At 33.1% G+C, this 22,929-nt stretch overlaps 1 pseudogene; it reads right to left on the bottom strand.

Moving 5' to 3' along the window:
• Window positions 1-22,696, bottom strand: part of LOC139887701 (receptor-like protein 6) — a 73,765-nt pseudogene extending 51,069 nt beyond the window's left edge.
• Between the last annotated feature and the right edge of the window lie 233 nt (window positions 22,697-22,929).

The following is a 22,929-nucleotide window of genomic DNA, read 5'->3' as shown; positions in this document are numbered from 1 at the left end:
TTCACAGACCACACCGTCATCATGTGCCATGTTACACGGCTCTTACATTCTACCCAATCTCCAAACATATTAATAACATATCTTCTTAATAGTTCTATCTTTCCGAATATTCTGGTAATTTGACAAATCAAGATCGTGCTATTACGATTTCCTTCTTAGAACATTAACTATGTTCATCCAAAACTTCATACCTACGAATTATGGACCATTATCCGCTTGATTTAAGGTCGGGAAGAGAAAACGAAAGCATGAAGCTCCGAAATATAATGGAGAATATAAAGCCCGATAACAACCCCAAAATTACAAACCGTGTATATCAAAGCATATAGCAATATAAAGACACGGGAGAATGAAAAATACTATAACCCCAAGGTAATGGTAGAAGAAAATAACTTTTTTCGGTGGTAGATGAAAAAGAAGAATGACAGATATGAAAGTTAGGAGTATATCAAGAATCAGTACTGGATGGAGCATATTGACGAATGCTTTAAAAATATGAATTAGGGGAGAAAGAATGGAAGGTGTGAGCTGTGGAAATAAGGAAACGAAGGGGGTGGATTTATAGTGAAATATCCGACAGAGCAATCGAAACAAATTATTGCATTTAATCAAAGAAGATCCTGATTTCCTTAATCGCCGAAGAACCAAATCTTATTACGAAGATTTTCTTTAAATCCCATGAATTCCGAAAATCAATCATAACTACGTCATCGGTTAAAACGAATATACATTTACTCATTTCACTCTCTTGCGATAGCATCACTTATACTCTTCGCGTAATCAAATTGTTTTATCTATATTACTCAATGATGATAAAACTCTATTTATCAACTGATATTCGTCATGAAAACATTTGTATAGTTAGCCATGACAACCTCGATCAAATTTCGGGACGAAATTTCTTTAACGGGTAGGTACTGTGATGACCCGAAAATTTCCGACCAAATTTAAACTTTAATCTTTATATGATTCCGACACGATAAGCAAAGTCTGTAATGTTGAGTTTCAAAAATTTTGAAAATTATATTCATGTAATCAATTACCCTTTGACTATGCTCAACGATTTACGAACATTTATGTGTATATTGATATGTATATATAATATATACTTATTAACTGAAAACGTTAACAAAGTATCAGATATATAATACTTTACATGAACGTTTTTTGTTGCAATGTAAGTTTATTATAGTTATCGAAGAGATTAAAAGATAATATCAAATGATTGATTTATCAGATACATTGTATGGTTATGAGTCTCTGTTACGAGGCCCATGTTGATTTGAGAAATCGTTCCAATTTTAACGGTATTCGGAATAAAGGGTAAAGTAATTTTCAAGTAAGAACAAATGTGTCAATTGACGAAGGTTAGACAAAAGTTAGTGGAGAATTGAATTTCATAATACTTGATTGATCTATTTTCAAACGTACGAAAACGTTTTCTGATATAATAGAACTTGATTACTAAAATGTCTTTGTTTAAATAATGTAAGTTGGAATATTGGTTGTTAAATATATAGATAACTTTCAACGGGTATTTAAAATGTGTTTATATATATTAGATATATTTGATTTCAAATTAATTAAGTAAACGATTGTAACACTTGTTTATTCGATTTGATTGATATTAAGATATATTATTTAAAAAGTTTGAGGAAATTAAAATAAACAAGGGCGCATAAATGAATTATATCAAATTAAGTTTTAAAGTGTAAACGTTACGTGTTATAATATTTTCTAAACGAATTTAAAAAGAACCTTTAAATATAATTAGTTTTGAAAAGCTAAATACTATATTATTAGATAAATATTTCAAACATATATATTATGCATAAATTTATGATTCTAAATGTGTATGTGTATATGTATATATATATATATATATATATATATATATATATATATATATTAACTTAGTCATAAAACGTTTTGATTTAAACTAATATTATTAAATATACTTTGATAAATAACGAGACGTTGATTAAAAGAAGTAAATGACCAAAACACTCATATGAATAAGTTATATTTTGAGTGGGATAGTTTCCATTGATTTGAGTCTTGTTAATCATAAGGGTACGTTACACAAAATATAATGTATCAGTTTTCTAAGCGTACGAAAATGCGTTCGAGAAACCGGAACCGGGACATAAGTCGAGTGACAGCGTACAAGTCATAGAAACTAAAATTACAAGTTAACTATGCACGTAAATATAATATAATATTTAAATAATTATAAAGTTTAATTAAACACTCATTATTATTAAAAGCATCATTAATATTAAAACTATCATTTTTATTAAAATTATCATTTTTGATAGAATATCATTGTTATTATAAAATATTATTATTATTATCATTTTAGTAGTATTACTATTAAAAATCATCAGTTTAAAATAGAATTATTATTGTTATATAAAATATTTTTATTATTAAAAAGTATCGTTATTATTAAATTTATCATTATTAAAATTATCATTTTATTATAATTAATATCATCATTAGTAAATAAATATTGTTATTATTATTATTAGAAGAATAATAATAATTATTATTATTATAAAATAATACAACTTTTACTTATTATTATTATTATCAATATTATTTTATCAAATAAATATGTGATACAAAGATATTTTTATCACACGTAATATAATTATATTAATAATACATGCCACTATATTTTTATGATATTAAGTGAACTTTATAAATTTTATTACTTGAGATATATAAAAATATATTTCTATCATATATAAATTTTAATATAAATTTTTAGTTATGAACAAGTAACTTGTATTATTATTTTTACTTTAATAAAATCTGATAAATATATTTAATTATATAAAACAATTATATTTAAATAATATAATAAACATGTATAAATTTTTGGATGTCATTTTAAATCAAGTTGATTTTTGTTGACTTTTACATATCAACCTCGAGCATTAGGATTGTGATACACTACGACTTGACCTAAATTATTAGACAGATTTTGACCATTATATAAATATATATATAAATAAATGACATAGGTTCGTTAATCCGAGGCTAACCTTGCACTTGTTCAATGACGTCATATGTATTTTTACTACGAAATACAGTTTAGTGAGTTTCATTTGCTTCCTTTTTAAATGCTTTTGCAATATATATTTTTGGGACTGAGAATACATGCGCTGCTTTTATAAATGTTTTACGAAATAGACACAAATAATCGAAACTACATTCTATGGTTGAATGATCGAAATCGAATATGCCCCTTTTAACTTGGTAGCCTAAGAATTAGGGAACTGGCCCCTAATTGACGCGAATCCTAAAGATAGATCAATGGACCTTGACAAGTCTCATTCGAGTTATGAATGCTTTAGTACTTTCTTTTTTATCATGTCCGATGAGAGTCCCGGAATGATGGGGATATTCTATATGCATCCTTGTTAGTTTGGTTACCAGATGTTCAATCCATATGAATGATTTTTATCTCTATGCAGTTTGCGAAATGCATGATATGAGATGTATATTTATGAGAAATGAAAATGAAAATCTTGTGGTCTATTAAATTTATGGAAATGATCGATTATGATAAACTAATGAACTCACCAACCTTTTGGTTGACACTTGTAAGCATGTTTATTCTCAGGTTTGAAAGAAATCTTCCGCTGTGCATTTGCTCATTATTACTTGGAGTCATTCATGACATATTTCAAAAGATGTTGCATTCGAGTCGTTGAGTTTAACAAGATTATTATTAAGTAAATGACAGATTTGGTCATTTATAGTTTGGATATTATGAAATGGTATGCATGCCTGTCAAGTTTCGATGTAAAGAAAGTTGTCTTTTAAAAACGAATGCAATGTTTGTAAAATGTATTATATAGAGGTCATATAACTCGCAATGTAATCATATGTTATTGTATTCGTCCTTATGGATTGGGACGGGTCGTCTCAATTTGAGAGATCTAAAGTTCTGAGCCGTTTTTCACCGATCTCAACTGCCCATTCAGGAATGTCCCCTCGTATAAGATTATTAGATAGATTTAAAAATCCAAGATCTTTCATGGCTCGTAAGGACTCGGGAAACACCTTTACATTGCAAAAGGCTAAATCTAAGATATTAATAAGACTCGTGTTGGCATAAAGATTGATGCTATTAGTCATGACAGATAAACTACTACTAGAAAGACGGAGTTCTACAAGGTTTGCGAGGCTTGATAACAATGTATCCAACTCCCATTCACCTCTAAAATTATTAAATGAAAGGTCTAGGTACATGAGGTTAGTGAGTTTCCGAAACGTATGTAGAAGGGGTCCTTGATCAGGTACATCAATCCGACCATTAAATTGATTATGGCCGAGGGATAGTTGTATTAGTGATCGAAGAGGAAATGAATCAAACTGTACATCACCACTAAACATATTATTATCGAGTAATATGTACTCCAAAGAAGAAAGATTCTTAAACCACGAGGGCAAAGATCCGTTTAGCATGTTATGTGACAATTGTAGAAAAGAAAGTTGCTTAAGATTGACTAAGGATTTCGGAAGGGACCCTACCAAACCACATTGCGAGAGAGATACGTAATTCAAAGACTTAAGATGACCGATTGAATCGGGTACCTCTCTGGATAAATTGGTCTAAGAGAGAATTAAACGTTCAAGACGGATGACAGTGCTTGTGTTAATGGTAGGGAATGGACCTGTCAAATTACTGTTCCATAATAAGTCAAGTATTTGCAAATGTGGAAGACTGAAGATATTATCAGGTAATTTTCCTTCCAAGCCTGTCCAGCTAAGATCGAGTGATTTCAGAGAAGTGATATTAAGGTAAGTAGGTAAAACCCCAAAGATGTTAACTCCAACAAGAGATATATGTTCCAAAGAAGTTGAATTGCCAAGGAGATTATTCAAAATGTAAGGTTCACTTGATAGATCAAGAAAAACCAAATTTGGAAGAACAGAAATATCAGACCGAGGTACACTTGATAGATCAAGAAAAACCAAATTTGGAAGAAGAGAAATTTCCCTAGGAATATGTCCCTCAAACTAGTTAAATGACAAGTCTAGTTTTTCCAAAGATGGAAGATTAAAAATGTTATGAGGTAGTCTTCCATACAAATTCGTAGATCCTGTAAGGATATTAGGACCCAAAACAACGCAAGTGATTCAACAAGATCACTCACCGATAGTAATTCTACAAGATTACTAACCCACTTAATGAATGAAAGATTATAAATGCAAGAAATATAAATCGACACAAGAGATAACGTGGTTATATGCAATTGTTGTGATTGCTTTAGTCTACGGACCAACTAGAGAATGTATTTACTGAATATTTGTGGTGTGTTTACAATGAGTTACAAGAGAGTCTATTTATAAAATGGTTTAAGGAGTAAGCTAAAAACAATTCCTTGAAGCTTCATGTGAGTTTCCTGACAGCTTCATGGAGGCTACATGTGAGTTTCCTGACAGCTTTGTGGAAGCTACATGTGAGTTTCCTAACAACTTCGTGGAAGTTTCATGTGAGTTTCCTGGAATCTTCCCTCTAATTGTTTAAAGTTCTCCATATCTCCAACAATCTCCCACTTGGAGACTTTGAACAAACCCAACCTTCGTCAACCCAAAATATCAACGATCTAACCAAGAACGTTAAACCACCATTATTCCTGCGAAACTCCATTTGGGACACGCACACTCAACACATACTTCGGATGAGCAGACTTTCGATACAAGGTCTTCAACACTACATGTTAGAATTGAAACATTAATTCTCTAATTCTCTAGTTGGGGTCTTCTCTCGTCAATTCATTAGAAGACCAATTGAGGTAATGCAAAACCTCAATTTCTCTGTCGTAACAACCTTAGTAAACATATCAGCAGGATTCTTCGTACCAAGGATTTTCTCCAATAATAAAGTACCATCATTTATATGTTGTCGAATAAAATGATACCTTATCTTGATGTGTTTCGTACGACTATGAAACACCGGATTCTTTCTAAGATGTATTGCACTTTGATTATCACAATACAAGACGCAATAGTCTTGTCTTTTACCCAACTCACCTAAGAAGTTCTTCAACCAAACAAGCTCTTTAGAAGCTTCTGCAATAGCCATATATTCGACCTCGGTGGTTGATAAAGCAACACTCTTTTGTAGTCGAGACATCCAACTTGAAAGGACCCATCCTAATCCATCCGGACGAAGTCCATATCGATTATAAACGATTCACCACTGTTGATTATATCGCGAGGTACTTGACCTCTATATGATACATTTTACAAACATTGCATTCGTTTTTGAAAAGACAATCTTTCATTACATCGAAAGTTGACAGGCATGCATACCATTTCATAATATATCTAACTAAAATTGACTTAATAATAATCTTGATGAACTTGACGATTCAAATGCAACGTCTTTTGAAATATGCCATGAATGACTCCAAGTAATACCTATAAAATGAGCAAATGCACAGCGGAAGATTTCTTTCGTACCTGAGAATAAACATGCTTTAAAGTGTTAACCAAAAGGTTGGTGAGTTCATTAGTTTAATATAAATAATCATTTCCATCATTTTAATAGACCACAAGGTTTTCATTTCCAGTTCTCATAAATAAGCGTCCCATACATAGAGACAAAATATCATTCATATGGATTGAACACCTGGTAACCGACATTAACAATATGCATATAATAATATCCTCATCATTCCGGGATCCTCCTTCGGACATGATATAAATTTTGAAGTACTAAAGCATCCGGTACTTTGGATGGGGCTTGATGGGCCCGATAGATCTATCTTTAGGTTTCGCGTCAATTAGGGTGTCTGTTCCCGAATTCTTAGATTACCAGACTTAATAAAAAGGGGCATATTCAATTTCGATAATTCAACCATATAATGTAGTTTTGATTACTTGTGTCTATTCCGTAAAACATTTATAAAAGCGCATGTATTCTCAGTCCTAAAAATATATATTGCAAAAGCATTTAAAAAGGGAGCAAATGAAACTCACGCATATGAATATTGTAAAACAGTTAATAAAGCATTTGCATGTATTCTCAGCCCAAAAATGTAAAGAGTAAAAGGGGCAAATGAAACTCACCTAATGTATTTTGTAGTAAAAATACATAGAACGACATTGAACAAGTATAGGATTGGCCTCGGATTCACGAACCTATATTATTCATAAATATATATTAAAACATATATTCGTAATCGAACAATTTCATATATTATAACTTTATATATTATTTATTTAATTTATATATATGTTTGAAAACTGATTATTATTTATATAGTTTTATATATATATGAATATTTATATAAAGATTGTTAATATAATTAATTCATACTTCTATGTAATATTACTTATAAGTATAATTTTATATACATGATAATATATAATATTTATATTAGTAATAACAATTGTATTCGATTATAATGATAATGATTTTTAATATTTTTAATATTAAAATGATGATCCTATTAATAATACTTATGATAATAACTCCCATACTTATAAAATGATAGTAATACTAATATTTGCGAAAATATTAATAATTTGTATTATTTTCATAATATTAATAATATTATTCATACTCATAATAATGATAATAATACTAAAATGGTAAAATTCATAATAATAATAATAATAATAGTAATATTCATAATAATACTAATGATAATAATAATAATTAAAATCATAATAATAATAATAACAATAATAAAAATAATAATAATAATAATAATAAATAATGAAAGTTGTATACCCTTTAAAAAGTCATCCTAAAAGGAATTGCCCATGACCGGGCTCGAACCCGAGACCTCTTGCTAACCATTCGACAATCTATACCACTCCTCCATTATGGTATTTCTGTTTTAAGTCTTAGATTATTTCCTTTTAATCTGTATAATACCGTTTCCCTCTTTCTTCTTAAAAAAGAATAATCGCCACAGCCTGGGTTCGATCCCCCGACCTCTTGTTTAAACACCAACACCCATAACCATCGCTCTAATTAACCATTTCTGTTTTAAATAAAGGATTCAAATATTTTAACTAGCTATGTGACTTCCGATTCTCGACCCCAACAGAAGTTAGTAACTGGGTCTCGGCCCAACAAGCAAGCAATGAAATCACAGCCCATTTATTTAAAAGGAACCCAACTCCAAACCCAATAGGTCTCGTGGCTGTTGAGTTATAACTGGAACTCGAAAAAAAAAATATACCCCGCTAGTTAGCAGCACTTGGTCGGCCACAAGAGACCACTTGTATTACTTTGCAATATTTTATTTAATGTCAGTGTTTATTTATTGTACACGTTTTGTTTAAAAAGATTTACTAGCATCGGACCTCCATTCTCTTAATTGATTGAATATCATTATTATTCCCTTTTGTTCGATACTGTTGGAAATCATGATAGGAATATCACGTATTGCAGTAGCCACAGCCTTCCTTTATCATGTGTTTCATTCGCATAGTTTGTAAAATGGAAACAGAAGGTAGCGTAACAGTAGCCATCGTAAAAAAAATAATGATGGTATTAGGTTGTAAAAAGGTGATGATCAAATGGGTGGTGGGTTATTGTTCATGGTGGGAGAGGGTAGCCGTTGGTGGTTCGTGATGGTGGAAGTCAATTCAAAAACAGAAAGGAACAAGCTGCAGTAGTGTATCGATTAGTTTAGGTTTTAGTTTGGTGATCCGGTTTGAATATAGCACACGAAACTTGTTTGATGGTTAACAGAAAAACGAAGCAACAACTATGATTTGGTGATGTTGGTTTAGCTTGGTGGGTTTCGAAGGTGTGGTGTGTTCGAGTATGAAAAGAAAAGGCACGTGTGATTTGGGTCGACTGATCAGTGGTAGTGGGTCTGGTGGTGGAGAAGAAGAAAAACAACCGGTATTGGTGATGATGATTGAAATGTAATGGTTGCGGATATTTGATTGTTGAGGTTATGGGTCCATCCGAGAACAACTAGAGGTATTTGATATTGTTAAATCTAAATAGAAATATAATTATACTACAAGTGATTGTAGCATTAAATGAATTTGAAACTGAAAGAATAGCAACGACTTACAGCAGGGTTGCTCAGTTGGTGTTGTAACAAAAATACGCACACAGTAGTTTCGAACAAGAGTGGTGATCGATGGTTAGCACAAGATAAGCAAGGATGGTTGTTTCAATGATAAGATTCTTAAGGTGGTGATGGCATGGGTTGTTTTATAGTGAAAATAGGATCCATCTTACAAAAAGGAAATAAGATTTGAGAGAGATTGATAACCAATTCATATATCTGTATAAGTCACACAGGAAAAAAAAAATATAAAATAAATAAAGTTTGATATGTAAAGCTAAATGAACTTGGTTGCTTGTGTTTAGAATTGAGATTCGATCAGAGACAGGATTATCAATCAGAAATAGTTAGATTGATACCCTTAACAAACTTGTACGAAATCTCTTGATATATACTTTATATAATTAATATTAATAACTATTAAATATGTAAGTAATAATAATAATAATTAAATAGTAATAATAATTACTAATAATATTCATAATGATAATGGATAATAATTATATTAACAAAAAAAAAATAAGAAAAAAAAAATGACAATAGTATTAACCCTAATGCAAATAATAATATTAATTATTTTAATACTAATAATAATAATAATAATAATAATAATAATAATAATAATAATAATAATAATAATAATAATAATAATAATAATAATAATGTAATATATAACAATTATCATAAATGTTTATCTCTTATATTTATATAGTTTCATTTATAGATTTTTAATTAATCTTTTTAATAATTACAATGATAATAATACTACTCTTAATATTATAACAAATAGTAAAGTAATACAATATAGTACAATATTTTAATTATACATAAAATCATATATATTTATATATAACGTCATTTTAAATTACACTTAATTATTTTGTATTTTATTTTACATACTTAATTCCATTGTTTAAATTGTATTTTATAATTTCAATTGACTGAATATACTTACATTTATATATATATATATGTATACATATATTTTTACAAACAATTGTTCGTGAATCGTCGGGAATAATCACAGGTTAAATGAATCCATCTAAACCGTTCAAAACTTTCTGAGACTCAATAGTACGGACTTTACTTATCATGTCGGAATCATATAAGATTAAGTTTAAATTTGGTCGGAAATTCTCGGGTCATCATAGTACCTACCCATTAAAGAAATTTCGTCCCGAAATTTAAGTGAGGTGGTCATGGCTAACAATAAAAATGTTTTCATGACGAATATGAGTTGATAAATTGAGTTTTATCATCATTGAGTAATATGGATAATAATAATTCGATTATTCGAAGAGTACGAATGAAGCTATCACCAAAGAGTGAAATAGGAAAGTAAAGGTTCATCTTAACTTTTGACAGAGTCAGGGTTGAATTCAGAAAATAAGATGTGTCTTAACTTTTGACGTTGACTTGGTTGAATTCTGGAATTCAAGGGATTTAAAGAAAATCTTCGAAATCTTAGAGATTTGATTTTCCTGTGAATAAGGAAATTTAGATTTTTATAATTAAATGCGGTGATCTGCCTCGATTCCTCTGTCTGATATTTTTACTATAAATTTTACCTTTTCCGTTTCATTAATTTTCACCACTTCAATACTCAATTCACAAATTCAAAAGATCGTGAAAATGCTTAATCCAGTTCTGATCTTTGTCCTTATCCTGATTATCGCAACAATCATTCTCCCTTTCCAACTTCCACCGGAGGAATCCGTTTATTTCTACTATGCTTTAGGGATTATTGTATTTATAATCCTCCCGTGTCTTTATATTGCTATACGCACTGATATCCACAGTTTGTAATTTCAGTGTTGTTATTGGGCTTTATATTTTCTCTTATATTTTGGAGCTCTTTGCCTTTTTATTATCCTCCCGACCTCTAGTAAATCGAGTAACGGTCCAGAATTCGTAAGTATGGAATTTCGAATAAGCATCGTGTTCTAAATAAGAACTAATGTATTAGCACGATTTGATTTATCAAATTACCAGAATTACTGAGAATAGAATTATCAAGAATATACTTTCTTGATATGTTCAGAAGTTAAGCATAATGAAAGAGTTATGTAACATGACACATGATGATGTTATAATCTGTGAATCATCATGTTCCATTTAGAAACTCAGCATGACTTACTGTAATATAATCACGTTGATCAAGTGTCATTATATTATACTTACTCATGCATCAGTTCCCAATATTACTTCAATCACATTCATATTTTAAGCTCGAGAGTTTACAGAATATAGAAACTAACAGTTTCTATATGATGTAACACTGATAGTACGAAGAGATTAATGAATTCAGATAATAATATTTATAAAAATATCTTCAGAAATATGGAGGATATTTATAATGAAAGATACGATGATATCTTGGAATTTCTAATATAGATGGATGATGAAGAAGATTTATCCGTAAGGATTTAGATTCGGAAGCAAGGTATTTGCTAAAGATTTCAGCAGGCATTGAATCATTTGGATTCTTTGAAGTCAAACTTATTCTTTGTGATTTGTCCACGGCTTCCTTCATAGTTTTGCATAATCTGCTTTTCGGTACTAAATTTTCTATTGAATGTTTCCAACATAATGATACACAGGAAGCACGAAGAGGTATATAATTTCGGACGAGAATATTAATGAAAATATCCCCAGAAATATCGAAGATATTTATGATGATATTTTGGAATTTCTAAGTTCGATGGTTGATGAGGAAGATTTTCTGTAAGATTTTAACATGAGGACGGAGCAAGATATCCGTTGAAGGTTTCATCGGATCCAGAATTATCTGGATTCTTTGAACATATGGTATGGTCCTTGTGTTTGTCCTTGGTCTCCTTCGTGGTTAGCTCAATCCGTTTTCCAGTTCCAACTTTTCTGAGCTTTTCCAACATACTATTCTTTATCATCAAACTTCCGATGATTAAGGTCGTTTACGGTTGCCTACAGTTTCTGCTGCTTCATTCAGCTTTTTCAACATTCAGAGTATCGATTCGTAAACTGGGTGCCTTTTCAAAATTTCAGAATTGAAGATCGTAATTCTAGGAGATAATTGTTATATGTATACATATAACTATTGATGTAGAAATGCTACGAGATTCAACATACTGATTGCTGATTCCCGGTAATTGGTATGACAATTATTGTTACAGGGTATAGATGAATACAAGATGGGGTTTCAATGAATATAATGATTTTTTGGAAAGTCCAAATTCATTGAAGTTGCTGGTAATTTTACTGCTAATGTGGTGAAATATAAACGGTTCTCCGGTAACGATGACGACAGGTAAACTTATATATCGAGGTTATAATAAGGCTAATTCGAATGGAAGTTGAAGTTGATTTGTTGAAGCTGTGATAAAATTGGCTAATTTGAAAAAGAGTTGCAATGTTATTTTCGGTAATATCAATGCCAAAAGAGCTAACATAGACACATGTTAAACTTTTACTTAGAGTCCGGGAGTTTTCAGGTGTATAACTATATGCGTCAATCTTTTCTTCCATAGATGAAGTGCGGTTGGTTCGCCCTCTCAATTGAGGTGTTTTCAAGAGTCATGAAAGGTTTAAACGCAGATTGTAATCGTCGAGTTACAATGAGGTTTAAGATGAGTTGTGAGCTTCCGATTTAAAGGGTTCTGGCTCCCTGCTGCATCTTTTGGCTATTCGAAACGTGGGCAAAAGCAGAAAAGTCTATTAATTGGACAACTTATATAAGTTTTTCTATTTTTATAACTAATAGGATAATTAGTAAATGCACCACATTGTAGCTAAAATTTGGCCATCGCAATAAAATGGAAAATTTTGAAAACAAGGCTATGAAAACCCTTTTTGATATCCAAAATCAATTAAATCAATACTCTCAAACGAGTGTTGATGACAATTCGTTCGGTCAATCTTGGATTACGAATGACGAAACAATAACTGGTTGTGAAATCTGTGGAGATTATCACTCAACATGGGAATGTTATTCTTACGTTCCTATGGAAAATTACGCACCCACGGAACCTGAATGGAATGATTATGAAGAATACAATTCAAATTGGGATTATTCCCAAGAATATATCCAAACTCAACAACCAGTAGACGAGGAAAATTACGTGTTTGAAAATTTATTAGACAATATAAAAATCAAACTCGAAGAACTCAATGCTCAAAATTAACAAATGAGAGAGTTTGTAAACCGGCAAGCTGAAACTCTATCAGACTACACACCTGTTGATCTGAGGAGTATTGTGCAAGAAAATCTCATATCATCGAATTTTGATGAATTCGAGAGCTCCGAAATTACCAACTATCCCGATGATACTTTTTATTCAGTCTTACCAATTTCACAACATATCGACACATTATCCTCTACCGACGAAATCATCGATCCATCAATGGATAAAGAAGAAGTAAGGGTGACAAATTGGTACTCTTGGGAAAACGATAACGTTGAAAATTTTACCCCCGAGGCCAAAATGGTGAGACCAATAAGTACCGTTAATGAAGAAGAATCTACTCCAATCCCGAAATTCACCATTCCACAACCTTCCAACCCAATATTCTCAATAGACGAGTCATCTACCGAAGATGAACTACGAGCTTTAATAGATAATGACACCTCGAATTTCACCCAATTGGGTAATAGAGGTGAAACCTTTGATCCCGAGAATGAACGGAAGGAAATGTTAGGAATTATCCACCCTATAGAAATTTGTATGTCGATGTATATCGATCCATTTGACCAAGAACCAGAAAAGAGACATATCCATTTACTAAAAGCTACACTTAAAAAAGAATTAAGTAGTGACGATCGGGAGAGTCTAAACTTTAAACCCATTGATATATTATACACCACCCGAGATGTAAATAACTGGCTCACTATTCTAATTCGTAGAACTTATTCTACCGACTTCACATGTCGTCAGCTAAGTATGGGGAAGTCTAACCCCACTTAACGTTAAATTAGGGGTTCGGGTTAGTGCATAACTCGTTAATAAATATGCATGATTAGGGTAAAAGACGCATTTTTAAAGATTAGCAAACAATTCAGAAAAGCAACCGTTTTTGAAGAAAAATATGTGTGATAAAACAAGAAGGAATAAACGATGAGGTGCGGCATCTATCATTCGACGAGCTTTGTAATTACAAACTGAGTATTTTCAATCACTTTTCTACACTAATCACCCTCATGAATTTATAATTAGAGTCTGATTTCATGCAAATGAGGGCATTGCATGATCTCAAGTGTGGGGAAGGTTTATAAATTCTCTCGGGTTTATACTTGGCTTATTTTCTAAATATTGTGAAAATTTTAAAATTTTTCAACAAAATGAATTCAAAATCATGTTTATACATATTTATGAACGGTGAAAACTAGGTGTTAATACCGAAATTATCGTTACCTCGGAAAGGACATAAATTGAGAAACACCCTAAAACGCTTGAATTCATTTAAAATGGAATAAAGGAGAATAAAAAGGTAAAGAAAGAAACTAAGTGTGGGGAGAATGTACCTAGTTATTCAATTAAAAACTATCTAGCACATGTTTCCGTAAAGTTATTGCAGGTGCTTTTGTTTTGGACTAAATTAACTATTTTACCCGATGAAAGAAAAGAAAAGATGGATCTACACGATGAATCAATTCCATCATTAAAAGGAAGTAAAGTCTTCCGAAAAAGAAACGCGCTTCTTGATTTAGGTCAGGAAGTTGTCGTCCAGACCAGCTGTAGGTTGACGAAAAATCTAGAAAAGTCATCACTAAAATCAGCAGGAAATCCACGGACCTCAGCATCAAACAGGGTCGCCAAGTGGTTAGACTTATCCTACCCATGAGAGGATCTGTCTCGTAAAATGGGGAGGACGCCGTGCAAATTAGCTTGATAAGACTAATGAATCAGACCCCCAGAAAGGATAATCTCCTTTTAAAGATTAAAAATCAGCTTTTAAGACTGATATTACTCAATCCTTGAGATTGACTTTAAAGATTAAGAATTACAAACTCATGGAATTCGATGATATCTAAACTCGAGCTTGAACGAGAAAATATTTTGATCAAATTAAAACCGATTTATTTTCTGAAAACCCATTTTCAATGCGTTCATTACCATTGAACGTAAAATCCTAGGAATTCACCTGGAATTCATTAGGTCACCTGAACCAAATCGGGTGTCAACCGTAAGAACGGTGGTTGCATAGCATGGTCGAAGACAGGACCTTGTGCCAGACCGAAAAAGTATAGGGTGATCTTTACTATTGCTCCTACAAAGGATAGTAACTGCATCCGACACGTTTTTGACCATAATTAAAAGCATGTCAGGGGACATTGCCTTAACAGTTGCTTGTTCAACGCTTTCCTTTACAACCGGACGGTAGTTTACCAAAAGGTAATATACGGAGCAAGTATACTGGATGTGTGCTTTCCTAAATACAAGGTTAGCAAGTGGGTGACACAAAACCGCAAGTTTTGAGCTAAAATTTTAAATCTGAAACCCACAAAACCCACAAAAATATTTTGCAAACACCGGTGAAGGGTTATTCCGGAAAACTTGTCTAGGGTAAAATCTAGCTTGAATTTTCAAAAGATCAAATGTTTTCATAAAGATCCAATTTTCTTAAGGATCTACATTTTCATAGTCATGTGGGACTGTAAACCGCCTTTCAAATGTGCACTTTGCTTTGAAAACCGAAAGTAAATCGGCTATTTGATTGCAAGTGTCGTTGACCTAAACCCGAGGCAACTGTGGATGACACACCCACCTTTAACCATGGTTCTATCGTTACTATCATTGTTTATACCACCATATCAAAATCACTGATGTACAAAGTGTGATGAATAAAAAAGTGATTCATGTATTTTTTTTATTTTAAGTTCTGTATTGCTTGAGGACAAGCAACGATCAAGTGTGGGGATATTTGATAAGGCTAAAAAGGAACATATATTTCATAGCAATATCCCTCCTAAATAATAGGTTTTCATATGTAATTGTATTATATTTTCATTGTAATTGTTTAAATAAATAAGTGCGAAGACAAAAGGCGAAAACGAAGATTTGAAGACACAAACGTCCAAAAAGCTCAAATGTACAAGATACAATTCAAAAGGTTCAATTTATGGATGAAAAACGTCTAAAAATGACAAGAGTACAAGTTACAAAACGCAAAGTACAAGATATTAAATTGTACGCAAGGACGTTCGAAAATCCGGAACCGGGACATGAGTCAACTCTCAACGCTCGACGTAACGGACTAAAAATTACAAGTCTACTATGCACAAGAATATAATATAATATATAAATAATTATATTAATTATTTATATTTTATATTTATATATAAATTATGTCGACAAGCAAGGTTCCAAAATTTTGTGAGCTGTATTTTCAAACTCCATGACTCGCGGAGTTTGAAGGCCAAAAACTCCACGACTCGCGGAGCTGCCAGATTCCAAAATGCCTATAAAAGGCCACGAGCTTCTGCAGTTTTAAAAATATATATACATAATAATAATACGCCATAGTATAATATAAATAAATATATAATATATATATATATATATATATATATATATATATATATATATATATATATATATATAATATAGATTAGTGTTATATTAGATTAGTTTGGGTTATGTAAAAGTTATTTTTACGGGTTTTAAAGTCGGAGCTCTGTCCGTGTACCACTACGCGATAAATAATCAATGTAAGCTATGATCTCCTTTTTAAATTAATGTCTCGTGCTTAAGTTATTATTATGCTTATTTAATCCGAAGTAATCATGATGTTGGGCTAATTATTAAAATTGGGTAATTGGGCTTTGTACCATAATTGGGGTTTGGACAAAAGAACGACACTTGTGGAAATTAGACTATGGGCTATTAATGGGCTTTATGTTTGTTTAACTAAATGATAGTTTGTTAATTTTAATATAAAGATTTACAATTAGACGTCCCTATAAATAACCATATACACTCGATCGGACACGATGGGCGGGGTATTTATATGTACGAATAATCGTTCATTTAACCGGACACGGGAATGGATTAATAGTCACTAGAATTATTAAAACATGGGTGAAATTATGTACAAGGACACTTGGCATAATTGATAACAAAGTATTAAAACCTTGGGTTACACGCAGTCGATAACCTGGTGTAATTATTAAACAAAGTATTAAAATCTTGTTACAGTTTAAGTCCCCAATTAGTTGGAATATTTGACTTCGGGTATAAGGATAATTTGACGAGGACACTCGCACTTTAAATTTATGACCGATGGACTGTTATGGACAAAAACCAGACGGACATATTAAATAATCCAGGACAAAGGACAATTAACCCATGGGCATAAAACTAAAATCAACACGTCAAACATCATGGTTACGGAAGTTTAAATAAGCATAATATATTTTATTTCATTTTTCCTCGTACTTTTATTTATTGTCATTTTAATTATTGTTATTTATTTTATATTGTTATTTAAATATCGTCATTTACTATACGCTTCGCTTAAAATATAAATCGACAAACCGGTCATTAAACGGTAAACCCCCTTTTATATATTATTATATATAATTATATATATTTTGTACAAATATAGTTGTTTAAAAATATAGTGTGCAATAAGCCCGCTCCCTGTGGAACGAAACGGACTTACTAAAAACTATACTACTCTACGATTAGGTACACTGCCTATAGTGTTGTAGCAAGGTTTAGGTATATCCCATTTGTAAATAAATAATTAAAACTTGTGTAGTTTGTATCACTTTTCGTAGTAAAAATATATACTATTTCACGTACCCCTCCGCTACCACATCAAGTACGGACTTTGCTTATCGTGTCGGAATCATATAAGATTAAGTTTAAATTTGGTCAAAAATACTCGGGTCATCACACAACTAACCGCCGTCTTCCCTATTGTGAAAACATAACCCGTAGTGCTTTTCCCCGAATCGTCACATCCACCCAAATCAGCATCCGCATAACCCCTAAGTATGACATTGCTTTTAGAGAAGCACAATCTCATATTAGAAGTACCTTTCAAATAACGAAGTAACTATTTAACCGCTTCCCAATGCTCTTTCCCCGGATTAGACATATAACGACTTACAACTCCCACTGCGTGAGCAATATCGGGTCTTGTACAAACCATGGCATACATAACACTACCCACGGTCAATGCATATGGAACCTTTTCCATCTCCATTTTGTCTTCTTCCGTTTTAGGTGATTGACTTTTCGATAGCTTTATCGTGCTACCCAAAGGCATAAAACGAGCCTTTGAATTTTCCATGTTAAACCTCTCTACAACTTTTTCAATATATTTGGATTGAGACAAGTATAGAGTACCCTTCACACAATCACGCACAATACTCATGCCAAGTATTTGCCTAGCACCACCAAGATCTTTCATCTCGAACTCATGGGAAAGTAATCCCTTCAACTTGTTGATTTCGGACATGTTAGAACCTGCAAGTAACATGTCATCAACATACAATAATAAGATTATGTAAGAAGACTTGAATTTCTTCAAGTAGCAACAGTGATCCGCTTCACATCTTAAGAAACCAATCTTCTTCATAAACTCGTCAAACTTCAAGTACCATTGCCGAGGTGCTTGCTTCAATCCATACAAACTTTTCTTTAGCTTACAATCCCACTTCTCTTTACCCTTTACCTCAAAGCCCTCGGGTTGCCTCATATAGATCTTTTCATCAAGGTTACCATGTAAGAATGCGGTCTTCACATCTAGTTGCTCTAGATGTATGTCCTCGGATGCAACCATAGAAAGTACCAAACGAATAGTAGTCATCTTCACCACCAGTGAAAATATCTCTTGGTAGTCAACTCCTTTCTTTTGTTGAAAGCCTTTAACCACCAAATGAGCCTTGTACCTTTTCTTGCCATCCAACTCATTCTTGATTCGATACACCCATTTACTTTGCAACGCCCTTTTATCATGAGGTAACTTCACTAGTGACCAAGTTTTATTCTTCTCAAGTGACCCCATCTCTTCTTTCATGGCAAGCTCCTATTGTATGGATTCTTTTGTCTTTCTTGCCTCAAAGTAACTTTCGCGTTCACCATTCTCGGTATAGAGTAAGTAGTTTGCTGATGGAGAATACCTAGGATTAGGTTTGGGCACTCTAGTCGAGCGTCTTAGTGTAGGAGCAACCGAAATGGTTGGACCGGTTTCATTTGTGTCCTCCTCATCACTAGAACTTGAACTATGTTCGGAATCATCACCGCTTTCCGAACCATCTGCATCATTAGCATTTTCTGACGCCTCACCGTTAATTGGCAATTCATTGTCACTCGTACTCCCACTAGAACCTGCAAGATCATCAATAGAAACATCGTCAAAAGTAACATGACCCGGTTTAGGACTCCCCGTTTCCGGTTTGCCATAGACTGAATCTTCATCAAAAGTAACATCACGAGAACGAATCACTTTTCTAGCCTCGTTATCCCAACAACGATAACCCATTTCATCCGACCCGTAACCTATGAAAGTACACTTCTTTGACTTAGCTTTAAGCTTGTCTCTATCCGCATCTTTGGTCTTCACATATGCATTACACCCAAAGATCCTAAGGTGACCATAACTCACCTTCTTACCTTGCCATTCTTCCTCGGGAATTCGGAAACCCAACGGTGTTGAGGGTCCCCTATTTATCAAATAAGCCACCGTGTTAACCGCATCCACCCAAAACATTTTAGGCAAACCGGCATGCAGTCTCATACTCTTTGCCCTTTCATTTAACGTACGATTCATACGTTTGGCGACCCCATTGTGTTGCGGTGTCTCCGGTACCATTTTCAACATTCTAATATCGAGCTTTGCACAATGGTCTTTAAACTCAAGACTACCATATTCCCCTCCATTATCCGACTTCAAGCACTTGACTTTCAAATTAGTCTCATTTTCTACCATAGCTTTCCACTTCATAAATGTATTAAATACATCAGATTTAGCTTTAAGAAAATAAACCCATACCTTTCGAGTGGAGTCGTCAATGAAGGTGACATAATAGCGAGAACCTCCATGTGATTCTACATTGGTTGGACCAAACACATCCGTATGAACAAGCTCCAATTTCTCCAACTTAGGAGCATTTCCCGATTTCCCAAAAGTCACCTTCTTTTGCTTCCCATATACACATGGTTCGCAAAATCCAAGTTCTACCTTTTTTAAATCTGGAATTCTCCCATTTGAAACAAGCATCTTCATACCCTTCTCACTCATATGCCCGAGTCTTCGGTGCCATAGAGTTGATTCAGACTCAACATTAACCGTAGCAACCACCATGTCTTCATCAAACACTTCAACCATATAAAGAGTTCCCCTTTTATGTCCACGGGCCACAATACATCTACCCTTAACCACCTTCCATTGGCGGTTTTCAAAAGTAACCGCGTTACCTTCATCATCTAATTGACCAACAGAAATAAGTTTCCTTTTTAATTTAGGAATGTACCTTACATTTTTCAAGGTCCAATTAGAGCCAAGAGTAGTCTTCAATACAACATCTCCAATGCCCTCTATATTGAGTTGTTTGTCGTCCGCCAATCTCACCTTGCCTTGATATGAACGAAAATTCTTCATCATGCTTTTGACATGAGTAGCATGAAACGAAGCTCCCGAATCCAAAATCCAAGACTCCATAGAATTTTCAACACTACATAAAAGTGCATCATCACTTTCTTCCTCGATCAAGTTCACACCTTTCGCCGGACCATTTTTACAATTCCTTTGAAAGTGTCCTTTTTGATTGCAACCCCAACAAACAGCTTCACTTCTATCTTTCGATGGATACCTCTTCTTAGACTTCTTTCTACCCTTCTTCTCACCGCAATCAAATTTCCTACCACGGTTGTCGGTACTTAACAAGGAACCGGATGTTGATTCCCCCGAGTTTCTCCTACGAGTATCTTCACCTAGAATCAAATCCCTTATTCCTTCGAACGCTAGCTTAGTAGTTCCCGTAGAGCTACTAACCGCGGTAACCGTACCCGACCAACTTTCCGGTAATGATGAAAGCAAGATTAGTGCCTTTAACTCATCATCAAACACAATATCTACCGATGCTAACCTCGATATGATGTTGTTGAACTCGTTGATATGATCTGTTGCACTCGTACCTTCCTTCATCTTCGTATTGAACAATTGTCGCATGAGAAAAACCTTATTAGAAGCGGTAGGTTTTTCATACATGTTAGAGAGTGCTTTCAAGCAAGCAAACGTCGTCTTCTCATTCACAACGTTGTATGCAACGTTCTTAGCAAGTGAAAGATGAATAGCGTCCAAAGCTTGACGATCCAAAAGCGTCCAATCGGCATCGCTCATGCTTTCGGGCTTGGTCTCTAACAGAGGTTGATGTAGCTTCTTTTGATACAAGTAATCTTCAATTTGCATCTTCCAAAAGCCAAAGTCTCTCCCATCGAATCGGTCGATTCTAAACTTTCCGTCTTCCGCCATTGTTCCCTTAACAAAACCTTGTGCTCTGATACCAGTTGTAAGGATATTAGGACCCAAAACAACGCAAGTGATTCAACAAGATCACTCACCGATAGTAATTCTACAAGATTACTAACTCACTTAATGAACGAAAGATTATAAATGCAAGAAATGTAAATCGACACAAGAGATAACGTGGTTATATGCAATCGTTGTGATTGCTTTAGTCCACGGACCAACTAGAGAATGTATTTACTGAATATTTGTGGTGTGTTTACAATGAGTTACAAGAGAGTCTATTTATAGAATGGTTTAAGGAGTAAGCTAAAAATAATTCCTTGAAGCTTCATGTGAGTTTCCTGACAGCTTCATGGAGGCTACATGTGAGTTTCCTGACAGCTTCGTGGAAGCTACATGTGAGTTTCCTAACAACTTCGTGAAAGTTTCATGTGAGTTTCCTGGAATCTTCCCTCTAATTGTTTAAAGTTCTCCATATCTCCAACAGATCCGAGATCTATTAATTTCAAAGAAGAAGAAAAATTAAGATAAGTAGATAAATCTGAAGAGATATTAACTCTGTTTAGTGAAAGTTCCTTCAGATTAGTAGTATTTTGCAGCATGTTAATGAAAACATGAGGTTCAAAATTGAGACCATCCCAATTAAAAGAGAGATCAATAGACTCCAATTTATGAAGAAGTGTGATCTCTGGTGGGACTCGACCTGACAAAATACAACCAGACATATTGAGATATGTAAGACTGTTAGAAAACCTGCTGATTTGAGGAGGAAGCTGAGAACCAGTAAAATCATTGAAAGCAAGGTTGAGACGCATAAGATGATGAAGATCAAAAAGTGACGTGTTGGGAAGTATGGAACCTTGTAGCATACCACAACTAAGGTCGAGACCAGTAACGTCACCTGTGGAGTGGTCGCAAGTAACTCCGTTCCAATCGCAACAATCTGTACTTATGTTCCAGTTCATCGTAATTGGATAGTAACTGGAACCAAGCCAATCTTTACATGCAGATTTTTCATTTGAAAAATTGATAGCAGAAAGATTTTGCTTGAAATGGAGCAAAGCAATAGTCTGTGAATCAGAACATCTAATGGAAGAAGAATATGAGGAAGTGAAAGAAGCAAAAGAGATTACAAAAAATAAAAGAGAAATGAAGGAAATAAACTTTGGATAGCTCATTTTTTTTTTAACTGGAAGTTGCTAATAGCTATAAACATTCATACTTTCTCTACATATATACTAATGATAATATTATTGCACCTCGTTCATTGCAAAGTTAATCAGACAAAATAAATATAATTAATAAGACATGCAATACATATTATCATGACTGAACGACAATATGGATAGGGACTGGTTTTATAAATGTGGGTCGTCTAGTGGAAAAATTCAAACTTCAGTGTGTGACAATT

This window comes from Rutidosis leptorrhynchoides, chromosome 2 (assembly GCF_046630445.1).
Source record: "Rutidosis leptorrhynchoides isolate AG116_Rl617_1_P2 chromosome 2, CSIRO_AGI_Rlap_v1, whole genome shotgun sequence".
NCBI classification, from domain to species: Eukaryota; Viridiplantae; Streptophyta; class Magnoliopsida; order Asterales; family Asteraceae; genus Rutidosis; species Rutidosis leptorrhynchoides.
Note: the sequence above shows the minus strand (reverse complement) of the source record. Positions and strands in the feature narration are given on the sequence as shown.